Genomic DNA, 9,495 nt, shown 5'->3' on the forward strand with positions numbered 1-9,495 from the left:
TACCCATTCAGTTATAATTGTGCAAGGGAGTCCCCAGAGGCACCAAAGTGAATTATTTGGTTACATGAATTCACCTCGTTCTTTTTTGTACAATAGCAACCCTAGTTCATTCTTGAGACCATTGGTCCCAACAACAATGATCACAACTCCCCTTGCCAACTGGTACCCAGACACAAAAGTCTAACACATTGACATGGAACCCATAGATTACAGTTTAATAGTACCCTTGCTATCTGGACCTCTTAAAAATGATGATGGAAAGCAAAAGACTTTCAATAGGTCACAAGGAGTGTAGTAAGTGGAGTCACTCCTGATTGTACACCTTTTTCTTGGGTATATAATTCTTCCAGTTGTCACAAAAGTCTCTTCTTTAATGAACATAGTACACACTGAAGGCTGGTGTCCCATCCCCACAGTATACTGCTTGCAAATTGGTATTTTAGTTCTGTACTCGCTCTGTCGTCCATGTGTATAGGTTCTTTGTCTACACATATGTCTGTGCACCATTTATGTGCCTGGTACCCACAGAGGCCAGAAGAGGGCATCAAATCTCCTGGAAGTGGAATTAACAGACAGTTGTGAGCCGTCACGTGGGTGCTGGGAATTGAACTGGGGTCCTCTAGAAGAGCTATCCGTGCTCTTAACCCCTGAGCTATCTCTCCAGTCCCATTACCTACCTCATTTTGTTCTTTTTGTTGTTTGTTTTGTTGTAGTTTGAGACAGAGTCTCACTCTGCAACCCAGCCTGGCCAGGAACTTACATCAATCCTCTTTCCTCAGCATCCTGAATACTGGGATTACAGACAACACACCCATCTGATTTAGTTTCTTTCTCTTGTATGTGTAAGGAAAGTACGAGTCTGGCCATGAAGCAAAAGCAGTGCCCACATGAAAGAAGTCACTCAGAGATGAGTGGATATAAAGATAGAACAAAGGACAAATCAGACACACTTAATACTTCTACTGAGCTAGTGTATAGTTACAGGGCCAACAAATTCCTATTACTGTGTGAGCTGATTTAATTTCTCTTACTTAAACCGATTTAGTGTCTAATATGGAAAACAATGCAAAGGAAAACATAAATGCCTAGTCTTCTCCCTTTGAGAACTAGAAATAGCCATAAAAGCACCAATTTGCTGTTTCTTGGTCCAACCATGGGCCCGTTAGCTCTCCTGTAACACAACTGTTCTCAAGGAAGCCCTGTATTTCAAAGAATGTTGTGGTTTGAGGTTCATGAATTTGAACACTTGATCCCCAGTTGGTGGTACTGTTGGGAAGACTTTGAGATGTCACCAGGCATGTGCTTTGAAGGTTTGTAACCTCACCTCTCTTCTACTCTCACTCTCTGCTTCCTGTGTACAGTGGGAAAATATAGCCAGCCAACTTCCTGAACTTTCTAGAACCATAAGGCAAAATAAGTTCTTTCTTCCTTAAGTCATTTTTGGTCATGTTATTTTTATCATGGCAACAGAAATAATTAAAACACTTTGTGGTGGTTTGAATTAGAATGGCTCCCATAGGCTCATATATTTGAATGCTTAATCATTAGGGAGTGGAACTGTTTTTAAGGATTAGGAGGTGTGACCTTGTTAGAGGAAGCGTGTCATTGTGGGTGGGCTTTGGGGTTTCAAAAGCTCAAGCCAAGTCCAGTGTCTCTCTCTTTCTTCCTGCGGCTGCTAATCCAGATGTAGGACTCTCGGCTACTTCTTCAGCATCATATCTGCCATCATGCTGCATGCTCCCCACTATGATAATAATGGTCTGAACCTCTGAAGCTGTAAGCAAGTCTAAATGCTTTCTTTCTTAAGAGTTGCCTTGGTCATGGTGTCTCTTCACAGCAATAGAACAGCAACAAAGACACACTCTCTCTCCTCTCTTCCCTCCTCCCTCCCTCCCTCTCTTCCATTATCTTTTTTATTTCATGTTTATTCTTTTTTTATTGGAATAGACTTGCTATAGATTGAGACTAGGGACTCACACGAGTGAGGCAAGCACCCAGAGACTGAGCTTCACATCCAGCTCTGGATGCGTTCCTCAACATTAAAAACCCAGGCACAAAGGCTGCCAAGCTGCTTTCCATCCTTTACTTCTATCAGCCTTGAAGCTCTACCCTCTCCCATCTAGAAATTGATATGTAAACAATGGGAAGAGGAGGGAGGTAGCAAATGGCCACACTGCAGCGGCATTCTCCCCTCTATTCTCTTCTGTCTCACAGCTCATGCTGCTTGGCAATTCCAGTGGTGGCTCATTCCCTTCTGCAGATCTCTTCTCCAGTGCTGGCCCTTCATATTTACCCAGCTCCATCCCTGGAAAGAGATTGAGGGAAAGAACAAAGCAGAGCATAATGGGTTATGGTCTTAGCCTGTAGTTTGGGAGCTAGGATTGTAAAATGAATGGGAGGCTCCCCATATCAGCCAGTGGTCCTAAAAGCCCATCTAAGTCACCAGAGAGCTGTGACACCCACTGAAGCCAGGCGGTATAATCCTGCCTATCTGGCTTTGCCCTCCCAAGAGTCTCTCCAGATGGCAAACAACCTTAATAGCACTAACCAAGCTCATGCCATCCATTGTCTTTTTTTTTTTTTTTTTTTTCGAGACAGGGTTTCTCTGTGTAGCTTTGCGCCTTTTCCTGGAACTCACTTGGTAGCCCAGGCTGGCCTCGAACTCACAGAGATCCGCCTGGCTCTGCCTCCTGAGTGCTGGGATTAAAGGCGTGCGCCACCACCGCCCGGCTCCATTGTCTTTTCTTACATCTATTCATTTGTATATAGTCGGACTTTGTTTGAACTATCAGCTCCCAAACAATGACATGGAGACTGATTATTCATTATGAAAGCTTGGTCTCAGCTTAGGCTTGTTCCCAACTAGCTCTTATAACTTAAATTAACCATTTATATTAATCTACATTCTGCCATGTGGTTTGTTACCTCTTGAGAGCTCCATACTGTACATCTGACTTCCCCATGCTGGCAAATCCTCCCCACTCCACCAGATTCTAACCCAGAGTTCCTATCTCTGCCCAGAAGTTCCACCTAGCCTCTCTTGTCTAGCTATTGGCCATTCAGCTCTTTATTAAACCAATCAGAAGGTGCCTTGCAGGCAAGGTAAAACAATGACGTATTTTCACACAGTGTGATCAAATATCTCGCAACATATGTGCGTTTGGGTGTTTGGGTGTGTGCACACACCTGTGTGTGTCCCAGTGCATGTGTGGAGGTCAGAAGACAACTTGCAGAAGACAGTGAGTTCTCTTCTACAATGTGTGTTCTGGAGACTGAACTCAGATCATCAGGCTTTGTGCATGCTGGCCAAGAGCTAAGTGCAGCCCCAGTGCTACCATTGTTAGAGGCCTTAAAGTATTTCTAGGTGTTTGAGAAATAAAGACCCCATTGCTTCAGGGTTTAGTTTGGGTTTTTGTTTTCAGTATGTGTTATTGTTTGTTTTTGAGGCAGGATCTCAACGTATGATCATGATCATACTCACCATCCTCCTGCCTCAGCTTCTGGGGAAGACACATTTCTTGGACTTCTCACTACTCTTTGAAAGTTAGTTAAGACTCAGCATTTGACATGGGCACATGTATTATTAAATTCTTGTTCCAAGGTAATCATTTTAGAGCTTTGTTACATTTGGAAGTATTTTTAAAATCCAATTATAATAAACTGTTCCCCTTGTAACAAAGCAAGCCACTCCAAGTTAAGTGGTACAAAATGATTATTTTAAATGTCAAGCTGGCTCAGCAGATAAAGGCTCCTGCCACCAAGTCTGATGTCCTGGATTCAATTTCCCAGCACCCACATGGTAGAAGGAGAGAACCAAGTACCTCAAAATGTCCATACATGCATTGTGGCAACTCCCCACATACTCCACCATCCATATGCATTCACAAAATAAATAAAAATGCATAAAACTTAATGTCATTATTATCTTTCAGGGTCTTGAGGAACTATTTATCTCAGCTAGGCAACTCTTACTTCAGGTCCTCAAGCATCTGGTGTCAGAAGATGGCTAGGTAGAATTACCTGAAAGGTTTCTTTACTCATGTGGCTGGTGAGTGATTCTGGGACCCTCAACTTATAAGTGATACTTATATGTGATCTCCTTGAGTCAGGGCTTCTTTAGGTTGTGGTGGATGAGTTCCAAAAGAAGCTTCCTAAGAGACAAACAGGTAGAAGTCTCTTAAATGACATTGTGTTACCACATTGTCTTGACAGAAAAGGCACAAAGTTATTCCCAAATTCAAAGAGAGATGATAAAATTCTACCTCTTGTGGAGAATGCCAAAGCATAAGGCAAAGTGAACATGAGAAATGAAAAATACTGTGTGTCTTAGTTACTTTTCTATTTCTGTGAAGAGACACCATGACCAAGGCAGCTTAGAGAAGAAAGAGTTTATTGGGGCTTACAGTGTCAGAGGGTGAGAGGCCATGACTATCATGATGGGGGGCATGGCAGCAGACAGACAAGCATGGTCCTGGGCATTAGCTAAGAGCTTACATCTTGATCCACAAACAGGAAGGAGAGAGAGAGGGAGAGGGAGGGAGGGAGGGAGAGAGAGAGAGAGAGAGAGAGAGAGAGAGAGAGAGAGATGGCATGTGGATTTTGAAACCTGAAAGCCCACCCCAAGTGTGTACCTCCCTCACAAAGGCCACACCCCCAATCCTTCCCATATAGTTCTACTAACTACAGACTGAGTATTCAAACATATAAGCCTATGGGGACCATTCTCATTCAAACTTGCATTGTGACAGCCAAGTTTGGGAAATAGAATCTGCCAAAGTAAGACTGTTTTCAATAAAATAAATGCTAGCTGAGGCAATTCAATGTATTTTTGTTAACTAAATATGAACTATGGGGGCTCTTGTTCAAACATCTTTTTCAATGAAGCAGATTTGGATTTAATAAAGATATTCTAATATATGTTTACATATAAGGTTTAGAGAAAAAGTGACATTCAGAAGAAAATCAGGATGCATCTGAGAACATGGGTAAGAGCTTCTCCAAGAAAAGTCACAGAAGGTAAGACCTACCCAAGCATGGGAGTGACCCCTCAAGGAAAAGCCACCTCCCCTGAAACATTTTGAACCAGGGAAGCCCAAGACACCTTAATATAAAATAATTCCCTGATACACACTCAAATGTGTCTCACCACTTAGTACTGAATGTGTCTGTCAGAACTCATAAATATTCATTTGCATAATGCAATTTAAAATGCAAGCCTTCCAAAAGATTTTATTAAATCAATTATTTTAACAGAATATTTGGAATCTTGCCTATCTGGCAGATCCATTAGCACATGAAGGAAAAACAAAAATAATCACATGTTGTGGTGATATTTTAATTGTGCTGAAATGTGATTTTATTTGTATGTTAATAAATAAAGTTTGCCTGGAGATCAGAGGTCATTTTCGAGCCAGGAATAGAAGTCAGGTGGTGGTAGCCCACACCCTTGATCTGATCACATGGCAGGCAGAGTCTCTGTGTGGTCAAGGACACAGCCAAGCATGGTGACCCTTGAGTCTTTAATCCCAGTACCAACCATAGAGACCAGGAGGTCTGTATAGACAGGCAGTGATGAGGAAGTCATGTGGCTGGGTTAGAGCCAATGAGAAGGCAGAACAGGAAAGCAATAAAACTCAAGACACACAGGAAGAAGGTCTCTGTCTCAGGGGAAGGATGACAGCCAGTGGTAAGCTAAAGGGAGTGGTGGCTCTTGCTCTGATCTCTTAGGTTTTAACACTGTATTTGGCTCTGTGTTTCTTATTTAATGAGACCATTTAGAATTTCGTCTACAACATGCTGAATTATTTGAAGAGACAAAGAAAAGAAAGCAGCCAGGGAAAGTTGTTGAAGCCCTTTGGATATTTTTCTGTGTTAAGTAAAAGTTGTTCTGTATACTATTAATTTTGTGGGAAAAATTATGTGCCCTTAAAAAAAAAAAAAGACAACTTGAGGCAGGCAGTAGTGGCATATACCTTTAATCACTTTTAATCCCAGCACTCAGGAGGCAGAGGCAGGCAGATCTCTGTGAGTTCAAGGCCAGCCTGGTCTACAGAACCAGTTCCAGGACAGCCAGGGCTACACAGAGAAACTTTGCCTCAAAAACCAAAAACAACAACAAAAATTCCCCAAACAAACAAACAAAAAAGAATATGTGGCTTAATCCCAAAGGTTTGAGGACTAGCTTACAGTTTCCATAATAATTCAAACTGTTTCAAATCAAATAAAAATGTTTGTATTTTTGGCTTAATTTTCAGATAAAGTTCTATGAACTTTTCTATGAAATTTTCACTTTTGAGCAGATTTACATCCCAGGCTTTTAATCTACACTTTGTTATTGTTTTTCAGACAGGGTCTCACTATAAAGCCCAGGCTGGGGGGACTGGAGAGATGGCTCAGAGGGTAAGAGCACTGGCTGCTCTTCCAGGAGCCCCAGGTTCAATTCCCAGCACCTACATGGCAGCTCAGAACAGTCTGTAACTCCAGCTCCAGGTGATCCTACACCCTCACACAGACATACATGCGGGTGAAACACCAATGGACCAAAATAAAAATAAATGAAATTAAAAAAAAGCCCAGGCTGGTCCACTTGAGACCCTTCTGCCTTAGACTCCCACATGCTTGGATTTCAGGTGCCCATCACTACATTCAGCTGCCTACCCTTTGTGCATTTGTGTCCTACTTTTGATAGAAGGATTTCTTGTTATCCAAAAACAAAAAACAAACAAAACAAAACAAAAACAAAAAACCATTCCATTCTTTCTTATAAAGTGCTGTGGTATGTACACTGTCAACTAAAATGACTTTAGTGACAGCATTTTCAAAGCTATGTTATGATTTGAATCCTAAATGTGTTCCCCACCCCTACAGGTCCATGACGTCAACACTTGGTCTCTATCCTGTATTAGTATCTTGAAGACGATGATGCCTTTAGTGGGTCGGGCCTGGCAGGAGACATAGGTCACCAGGGTGGGCCTTTGGAAGTTAGACCCATCCTTAATCCTGGCCAGCTTCCTCTTCTTCCTGATCTACCACAGTGTGAACTGCCACCTCACATTCCTGCTGCCACCAGTGGAGTCACTGCTGACACCCTGCCTTTGCCACTACCATGCACTGTAACCCTGTGGAATGAGAGGGCCAGGGAGCCAGACCCAGGTCATGACAGGTTTCTAACAGCCCTGCCAGGGACCAGGCCTTAGTTTCAGTTTACTGGCACTGGTTGGAGCTGAGCAAGCAGTTCTCAGGAAGATCACAAGTCAGGGGCAATCCAATCAGCAGGTGCCCCCCAGCCTTCTGCTGGCTCAGCAGGAGCCCCCCAGTCTTCTGCTAGCTAAAGAGAGCTTTCCCTACCCTGCAGCTGGAAGGTCCCTAACCACTAAAGCCTCCCACCAATCAGCCCCCAGACTAATCTTTCCTCCACCAATCAGCACCAGATTAATCCCTCCTCCCTGGAGTTCCCCTAACTCTGCTTAAAAGGAGCTTGCGACCTCCCTTTGGGGTCGCTATTTGCCACCCCAACATGTTGGAAACAATAAATGCTCTTGTTGATTGCATATGTGACTGATGGTCTTTCTTGGAAAGAAACTAACATGGACTCTAACGTGGAACTGAGAGGCAAAATTTTTCTTTCCCTAAATTGTTTCTGTAAGGGATTTGGTTATGCCAAGCAAGAGTAACTAACTAGATTATCGCACCAAATGAAATGACGCAGTTTGTACTAGTTGTAAAAGCTTTTGCTTTAGACCTTAACTGTACCTGCAAACTCTGTCAGATACTTTACTTTTTTGCTTTCATCATTGAGGTTTTTGTTTTTGTTTTTGACAAAGTCTTGCTATAAATCCTGGGCTACCACCAAATGCAGGCTGGCCTAGCCATGAACTCTCAATCCTCCTGCCTCAGTTACTCATGTGCTAAGATTACAGACACATGCAGTCATGTCCAGTTCTGCCAAATGCCATTTTATCAAGTATTTAACAAGTGCCTGTTCTGTACAAGGCGGTGTGCTAAATTCTGTGGGAATCATCAAGATAACCAGTTTGTGATAAATGTATTATTATACATACATGTTTTCATTCACTGCCATCAAGTAATAGGACCACCTCCATCACTGTGACCACCTGCAACTCTCCCACCAACACTGACAGCATCACCATACACCAAACTGTACCACCTCTACCCACTGTCACCTCAGCTACCATCCTCACCTCTGTCTCCACAACCATTATTCCCAGAACTGTCACCACTACAAACACCAGCAGCCGCATATAGCCAACAGTGACAATATATTTATCATGAAAAAAGAGTTTTTCAATATTTTGGTATGCTAAGAAGAAATTTTTTAAATATGGAGTTTATTTACTTTAATAATTAATTTTTATTTTATATACATTGTTGTTTTGCCTACATGTATGTCTGTGTGAGTGTTGGATCCCCTGCAACCAGAGTTACAGACAGGTGTGAGCTGCCATGTGGGTTCTGGGACTTGAACCTGGGTCCTCTGGAAGAGCAGCCAGTGCTCTTAACCACTGAGTCATTTCTCCAATCCCTGTTAAGAGGAAGTTAGACAGAATTGTAAAAATGACCAATTCTCTCTCTCTCTCTCTCTCTCTCTCTCTCTCTCTCTCTCTCTCTCTGTGTGTGTGTGTGTGTGTGTGTGTGTGTGTGTGTGTGTGTGTGAGTGTGTGTGTGTGTGTGTGTGTGTAATGAGGCTTTGGGAGGTGAAGTGGCTTGTGGCTGGACCATGGTCAGTGGTCTAGGACAATAACAGATCACAGGTAGAACCCCCAGTTCTTAGCTGCTCACATGCTTACAATCCAGCACTTGGACGGTAAAGGCAGAAGGATTAGGAATTTAAGGTGCTGCTCTTCAGCTGCATAAAGAGTTTAGGCCAGCTTGTTCAACCTAAGACCTATGTGAAAACAAAACAAATAAAATACACCAAAAAGAATTCCATGCTCTTGATGGATTCACTGCCCCAGAACCTTCCTCTCCAGCAGCAGGAATCTTTCCTGCAAGAAGACCCACTTGGCACTGTCAGCCTAGGCTGAAAGATCTGCAGGTGGTGTCCAACGCCTGTAATCCCAGCACTTGGAACACAGCGACAGGAGGATCACAAGTTTGAGGCCACCCTAGTTTACACAAGAAGTTAGAGGCTAGCCTGGACTACATGAGAGCTGATCCTAAAAAGCCAAACAAACCAATGAACAAGGTAAGAAAAAGAATAGAGGAAAGTGAAAAATGTCTCCCAAGCCCCCTTTTCCAGCTCAGTGTAAGACTCTGTGTAGGTTATGTAAATGAAGAGGCCATGCAAGAAAATGGGGTCATACGCTTCCTGGGGATTAAACACAATGGTCTGTTCTGGAAAGAAAATGACATTTCTCACTTGTATAATGCCTTTACTCTATCCAACAATAATACACAGGACTCTGTACTTTCAGCCAAATGGTGCAAAGTACTTAGCAAATGTTCAACTCATGAATACTCAGAATAACCAAGAAA

Source organism: Peromyscus californicus, unplaced genomic scaffold (genome assembly GCF_007827085.1).
Source record: "Peromyscus californicus insignis strain IS unplaced genomic scaffold, ASM782708v3 Scaffold_9__1_contigs__length_137607984, whole genome shotgun sequence".
NCBI lineage: Eukaryota > Metazoa > Chordata > Mammalia > Rodentia > Cricetidae > Peromyscus > Peromyscus californicus.